Below are 8246 nucleotides of genomic sequence, written 5' to 3'. Positions count from 1 at the left end.
CGGGCTATGGTTTTAAAAAAGATCTTTCGCGGACGGCCCCCCATGTCGTTCCTTTTCTATTCTCTATTATCAGAGATGGTTGGTTTTGTTCAAAAAGGTCTAGCGGACCGCTACTGACATCTCCCTCTTTTATTTTCTTTTTTTTACCTTTGTGAAAAAAAAACACAAAAAAGAAAAAAAAAAACGAAAATAATTAAAAAAACCCAAAATTAAAAAAACCCTAAAATTTTTATGAATAACCGGCTAGTTTGGGAATTACCACCCCATCTTCTCTGTTGCCTTTTTTTTTCTCTTATTGGCCCTTACTTTTATGATCTGGTCCCCGACTTTAAAATTTTCAGGGGACCGACACGGCACCGAAAGGGGGACCCCTTTAAAATGCTGGAGAAGGACTTTATCGAAGATCGCCATAGGCCCAGGGCCAAGATTTTTTGTCAGAAAAGGTACATCGCCCCCCCGAAAAGCTGTGGGATAGGCCACGCCTGGGGGGAGCCTGCAATCCGGGCAACCCAGGAGCTTCGAGGCAGAAACAGCAGCCCCCAGATGCCACCCCTTTCCCGACGCCCGTAATCCGGATGAAGTTACGAGGACGGGTGGGCGGAGAAGGAAACCCGGAACCCAGATCTGTGAGGACGTGGGAAAGAGGACGCCGCCCAGTTTGGCCCGGGCCAGGACTCGAGGAGGCAAGACGAACCCAATTTAAGGGAGGAACCCTTTGCGAGACTTTCGAGGACGGTTTTTGAAAAGAGGACGGACAGTTACAAGGGACCAGAGGTTAGGACGACAGGGGGCGGAAGCCACGAAAAAGGACCGGACACGACGAGAACGAGACGACCAGCCAAGTTATGGGCAAAACCCCTTTAAGGCGCCTCGAGGGCGAGGCCCCGAATTTGGTGGCCGAGAAAAAAAGATGTGGATAAATTTTATTTTTGTTACGGGTGTGGATAAATTTCCTTTTTATTACCATGGACCACGTGGCTTTTTCCACCTGGATCCAAAAAAAGTCCCAAAAAAGAACCACCCCCTCGCGAGGGCGGAGGGCCCCTTTTATATTTTACCTCGGTTTTACCGAGAGTCCTTTCCAAGCTACCCCCGACTAAAGGGCAGGGTCCCCCCCCTTTTCCCCGGGGAGCTGAAACCCTGACCTCCCCGCGGGCCCGATTATAACTAGACATGTCTTGTGTGTTTTATAATGGTGGGGTCAACTCTCCGAAAAAGATTTAAACCGAATACCAGTATCAATACCCCCCGAAAACCCCTGTAATTTGGGTTTTTTAAAACCCCTTATAGCGCCGGGGTGAACGGTCACCAAAAAGCAAGTAACAAAGCTTGGTTAATTCCCCAAAGGGGTCCCAAAAAACAACAACCAAATTTTCAGGGGAAACCCAAAGGGTTTATGATATCATGGCTCTTCCCCCGTCGCTACCGACCGGGAAAAAGAAAAGGGGGTCAGGTCAAAACGGAAAAAAAAAACCTTTTTTTCATCCAAGTGACCAAAAGCGGAAAAAAAAGGGAAAGGTCAGGTCAGGGCGAGCAACGAAAAAATGAATGATATTCAAAAAAATAAAATCAGGGAAAGTGTTTTAAAATTTATTTCAGATGAAAAAACATAAAACTCTAAAAACGAGAGAATTTAATTTTAAATTTTGAAATAACGAATGAATTCATGTTTATTTATTTCATACCCGACACATGGAAAGGGGGATTTTGAGGTTTTATGGGAAAGTGTGAGAACGTGCCATTTGCGTCATTTAGCAAACCCTTTTTTCCCAAAAAAAAAAACAATGTTAACACATTTTGGGGGAAGAAGGGAAAAAAAATAAGAAAAGGGAGGCCCAAAAATGTACTTACGTGTTTTTTCTTCTTAGCCTGTCTTAAAGCGGTCAAGCGGTTTTCCTTTTGATGGTTTGCGTTCATGGTGCAACCCGGGAAAGGACGCAGTGCCACCCTGACACCAGATTGTGAAAGGCTATGCATACTCTACTATAGTGGCTGACAGGGACGCAAAACACCGTAAAGGGTGAAACACGCTATGACCTGGCTTCAGGCAAAGCGCTGCGGGGTGTCACGCGGTTTGTCAGGGCACCCCGTCCGGAGGGAGGCAAGGGTTGACCTTAGCATACGGGTCGCTGGCGACAACTCCCGGTCAAACGGCGAGATATAAAATGTACCTCCGCATTTCTGAGTCGGGTGGTTCTTATTTGGGACTTTGGATCCGTGGGGGGAACGAGCCACGTGGTCCACTGGTAACAGAAATAGAATTATGCACATCCTATACTACTCCTTGCCAAGTCCCCTCCTCCCTCCCTAGTGCTCAGCCTTGCTACCAACTCCTCTACTGACCCCAAATGTCTGTCCTACAACTTCGTGCTGACCACTCACCCTGTGTTACCCGCCTGCGAAGTCGTTTGAAGATGTATCCTCGCCACACTCGCCAATCCGGCTCACTTACCTCACCAATCTTCGCGAATCCTGTCAGCACAGCCATGAAGTCGCATTTCTACCTGCCACCACCAATACTTCCTCGTTACCCATTAAAAGTAAGTGTACCAATCAGTGCCTATTAACTGTTGCCCTCTATATCAAACTTCTTTCAAACTCAAAATACATGCCACTCAACGAACTCACACTACTAGGTCACACTAGTCAATTTTGTCCTGCGATAGGATCGCCGAAGTCTGGTCAGCCAGCTATAGAGAGGGATTGTGTCACATACATTCAGTCACTTCGGAGAGAACCATCATCTTACCTCAGAGTTCACAAACGTAAACAATGGCGCTTTCCATCGAGGATGGCTTTTATGGGTACTTTTTTGCTGTTGTGGTCTTTACTCAGTGTGCATAGCCTTTGAATCTCAGAAGAAGAAACAGAAAAAACAAAAAGACTGGGGGAGGAAGTGGATGGACAGAAAAGACCGTGTGTACAATAACCTCCTAAATGAACTTCGCATCGAAGACATCATAGATTTTATGAATACCATCGAATGTCGATTGGAAACGTCACAGAACTCCTCGTCTGGTAGCTCAACTTATGAGAAAGAAGATACAAATATCAGAAAGCAATTCCGCCTGATCAGCGATAGGCTATAACACTTTTCTATCTGGCCACAGGTAAGCTAAAAAAAAAATGAGGATGAAAATTCTAGACCACTGCTATTGTTTATTCCAAAATCATGCTTTCATGATTTCAGTGGATAGTGAAAGTCAGCTAGTAGGCCTTCAATTTAATAGCCTTGATCTGCCATGCTGAAAAAGATAATAAGGTCATTTAATATACATCTGGGGTTAAGCCCTCAAGTTAAACATAATATTCAGACATATTGTCTCTTATCATTTAACAATAATTAATGGTTTGTAATGGATAAATAGGTTATTAATGTAATACGAGCAAATTAATTTTAAAACTTTTCTTCATTCCATAGGACAATCACGGCGTTCATTATCATGGTCGTACCCAGAATCAGCCACAACCTTATATCAGCTGTAATTCCTGAAGTCTGCCAGGCTATTTATGCTGTATTAAGGGAAACATACCTCAAATTACCAACGGCATCTGCAGAATGGCAAGCTGTAGCTTCTGCCTTCCATGATATGTGGAATTTCCCCTTTTGTTTCGGGGCTTTGGATGGCAAAAGAGTGCTAGTGAGAAAGCCTGTCAACTCAGGGCCTGAGTATTTTGATTACGAAACCAACCAAGCATTATAATGTTAGCCTTGGTGTATGCCAATCATTAATTCTTGTATGGTGATATTGAAGCCAAGGGACGTGCTAGAGATGCTGGGGTGTGGGTAAATGTACTCTGAGAGGCTGCGGTTTTAGAAGCAGGGAACTACAAATTCCCCCAAAAAGTTAGTTGGGCCCCCTACCTATCCCCAAAAGGCCTATAGAAAAGTAGGGGATGACGCATTTCCCTCCAAAATGCACTTAATGAAAACCTTACCCCCGGGGGGAAAAAATAACCCAAAGGGGGAAAGAAAAGTTTAAAAATTTTAATGTTCAAAACACGACGGTTTTTTTGAAAAAGGGCCTTTTAATCTTGTTCCCAAAATTTCCAAAGGTTTCCCAAGCCAATTTAAAAAAAAACTAAGAGTTTGGTTTTTTTTTATAAAATCAAGTGTTTTCCTATTTTAAATTTAAAATTTCAAAGGTCCTCTTTGAATTTTTTTTAAAACTAATTGGCCCTTTGTAAACGGGAAATTTTTTTCCACCAATAAATTATTTAAAAAGTATTTTTATAAGGAAAAGGTTAGAAAAAAGAAAATTTTAAATTTAGACAATCTAACCATATGTTAAAAGAAATATTTTAAAAAGGGCAAAATATATTTGGGTTTCATACCCATAAACTAAAAAAAACTTGGAAAACCAAAAAAATAAAAAACAGACTTGGGGAAAAATAAAAATTTTAAGGTCAGCATCATCTCATATTTAAATTTTGTCTTTTGTTTTTTCTGATAAAGGGGTTATACAATTTAGTTTCCTTATATTTATATTGTTCAATCTGTATTATATTTTGGTTCTAGATTTCTTTTAGCTTATATGTATGCAAACATAATATACTTTTGTACTGTTACAATATTTTCTTTTATACATATTGTTAAATATAGCCTGAGTATATTTTTCTTCTTTATTTAAACTTTCCTTATAATAAATACATTTTTAATATATCTTCATTGGTGGAAACAATTCGATTACAAAGCAATTATATTAAAATAAATCAAAGAGAGTACATGTAGAAATTTTAAATTTAAAATAGTGTAAACCTTGAATGTATAAAAACAACTCATTTATGTTTTTCTTTAAATCTGGCTTCGGAACACTCGGAATTTGGAGACAAGATTCCAAGGCATTTTCGAAAACCGTCGTGTTTCTTGACAACCTATAATTTACTATTCTTTGCTCTTTGGGTTATATTTCTACCCGGTAAGGCTTCATTAAGTAGCACTTTAGAGGAATGCGTCATCACCTACGATTCTATAGGCACTCTGTATAGGTATAGGGAAACAAATCGTTTTGAGGAATTTGTAGTTGCTGCTTCTCAACGCAGCCTCTCAGAGTACATTTACCCCACACCCCAGCATCTCTAGCACGTCCCTTGGCTTCAATATCACCATACAAGAATTAATGATTGGCATACACCAAGGCTAACATTTAATGCTATGGTGGGTTTCGAAATCAAATACTCAGGCCCTGAGTTGACAGGCTTTCTCACTAGCACTCTTTTCCCATCCAAGCCCCGAAACAAAAGGGGAAATTCCACATATCATGGAAGGCAGAAGCTACAGCTTGCCATTCTGCAGATGCCGTTGGTAATTTGAGGTATGTTTCCCTTAATACAGCATAAATACCTGGCAGACTTCAGGAATTACAGCTGATATAGGTTGTGGCTGATTCTGGGTACGACCATGATAATGAACGCCGTGATTGTCCTATGGAATGAAGAAAGTTTTTAAAATTAATTTGCTCGTATTACATTAATAACCTATTTATCCATGACAAAACCATTAATTATTGTTAAATGATAAGAGACAATATGTCTGAATATTATGTTTAACTTGAGGGCTTAACCCCAGATGTATATTAAATGACCTTATTATCTTTTTCAGCATGGCAGATCAAGGCTATTAAATTGAAGGCCTACTAGCTGACTTTCACTATCCACTGAAATCATGAAAGCATGATTTTGGAAATAAACAATAGCAGTGGTCTAGAATTTTTCATCCTCATTTTTTTTTAGCTTACCTGTGGCCAGATAGAAAAGTGTTATAGCCTATCGCTGATCAGGCGGAATTGCTTTTCTGATATTTGTATCTTCTTTCTTCATAAGTTGAGCTACCAGACTGAGGAGTTCTGTGACGTTTCCAATCGACATTCGATGGTATTCATAAAATCTATGATTGTCTTCGATGCGAAGTTCATTTAGGAGGTTATTGTACACACGATCTTTTCTGTCCATCCACTTCCTCCCCCAGTCTTTTTGTTTTTTTCTGTTTCTTCTTCTGAGATTCAAAGGCTATGGCACACTGAGTAAAGACCACAACAGCAAAAAAGTAGCCCATAATAGCCTCCTCGATGGAAAGCGCCATTGTTTACGTTTGTGAACGCTGAGGTAAGATGATGGTTTTCTCTCCGAAGTGACACTGAATTAGTGTGACCAACCCTCTCTTAGCTGCTGACCAACTTCGGCGTCCTATCGCGGGACAAATTGACTATTTACCTAGTATGTGATTCGTTGATGGCATTACTTTGTTTGAAAGAATTTGATATGGGGGAAACAGTTAATGGGCACTGTTTGGGGACCTTTTTTTAATAGTAACGAGAAGATTGTGTGCAGGTAGAAATCACTTCATGGCTTCTGAAAAGGATTCGCAAAGCTTGTGAGGTAAGGGGGCCGGATTGGGGGTGTGGCGGGGATACTTTTCACGACTTCGTCGGGCGGGAACCGGGTGAGTGGTCGCACGAAGTTGTAGACAGACATTTTGTGGTCGTAGGGGGTTGGTGCAAGGGCGAGCATAAGGGGCGAGGGGGCATTTGGGGCAGGAGTATATAGGATGTGCAAAATTCTATTTTTTTTACCAGTGGACCCGTGGCTCGTTCCACACGGACCCAAAAGTCCCAAATAAGAACCACCCGTCAAAAAATGCGAGGTCACTTTTTATTCTCCCCTTTTACCGGGTTTCGTCGCCACGCCAGATGCAAAGGGTAAACCCTTGCCTCCCTCCGGACGGGTGCCCTGCCCCCGCGTGACCCCGCAGCCTTTTGCTGAAGCCAGGTCATAGCGTGTTCCCCCCTTTTACGTGTGTTTTGCGCCCCTTCAGCCACTATTAGATAGCCCCCTTTCCAATCGGGTGTCGGGTGGCCTGCGTCCTTCCGGGCTTGCCTAACGCAAACCTCAAAGAAAATCCCTTGACCGCTTAAGACGGCTAAGAAGAAAAAACCGTAAGTACAGTTTGGGCCCCTTTTCTTATTTTTTTTCCCTTCTTCTCCCTAAATGTTTTAAACCATTTTTTTTTTTGTTGGTAAAGGTTTCTAAATGACAGCAAAAGGCCCGTTCTCACACATTCCCACCCTCAGATCGCCCTTTTCCCTGTATCGGGATGTACAATAAAAATAATACTCGTTGTTCAGTAATTAAATTAAATTTTCTCGTTTTTTTAAAAGTTTTTGTTGTTTCATCGCAAAGATTTAAAACCCTTCAGATTTTTCTTTTGAAAATCATTTTATTTTTTCCCCTTTTTCTCGCCCCGACCCGACCCCTCCCCCTTTTTTTTCGCTTGTGGTCACTTTTGGGTGAGAAAAAGGTTTTTTTCCCCCCTTTGCCTGCCTCACTTTCTTTTCCCGGTCGGTACGCGTGGGGAAAAGCCTGTATCATGACCGCTTTTTCCCTGTAATTTTGGTTTTTTTTTTGTTGACCCTTGGGAATTAACCATAGCATTTTTCTTGCTTTTTTTTGACCTTTATCGGCGCTATAAAGGGGAAGAACCCAATTACTTGGGTTCGGGGGGATTTATACGGTTATTCGGCTTGATCTTTTTTTCTGAAGTTGACAAACCCCGCAGTAAAAACACCAAGACATTCTTTTTTAAACGGGCCGCGCGGAGGTCACGGTCCTGCCCGGAGAGAGGGCGGAGCTGACCTTTGTGCGGTGGGAGCTTGGGACGGGGCTCTCGTCAAACGGGTCAGATATAAAATTGACCCCCCCTCGCTGACGGGTTTCTTTTTGGGACATTTGGACCCCGTGAAAAAAGCCACGTGGTCCCCCGGTAAAGAAATAGAAAATTTTCCACTCCTGACAAAATAGAATTTTCCCATCTTATATTGCTCGGGGCCCCCTACTCGCGCCTCGCCCCCGACGCTTCAAGGTGACCTAACTTGGCTGGTCGTCTCGTTCTCGTGCTCTCCCGGGCCTTTTCGTGCTCTCGTCCTGTGTCCCCAAACCTCCTGGGCCCTTGTAACTGTCCGTCCTCGTTCACACTCCTCGAAGTCTCGCAAAAGGGCCCCCTTTACTTTGGATTCGTCTTACCTCCTCGTGTCCTGGCCCAGGCCAAACCGGGGCGTCCCCCTCCCACGTCCTCAAGATCTCGTCCAGGTCCCCTTTTCCCCGGGCCACACCCTCGTAATTTCCCCGGATCCGGGGTTTCGGGGGCGGGTGGGATCTTTGGGGCTGCTGATTCTGCCTACGAGCTCCTGGGTTACCGATCTCGGCGTCCGCCAGGCGTCGCCTATGCACCCACCCTTTTTTCTTTGGGG

The sequence above is a fragment of the Penaeus monodon genome, chromosome 44, assembly GCF_015228065.2.
Source record: "Penaeus monodon isolate SGIC_2016 chromosome 44, NSTDA_Pmon_1, whole genome shotgun sequence".
Lineage (NCBI taxonomy): Eukaryota > Metazoa > Arthropoda > Malacostraca > Decapoda > Penaeidae > Penaeus > Penaeus monodon.
The sequence above is the reverse complement of the archived record's forward strand: the minus strand, read 5'-3'. Positions refer to the sequence as shown.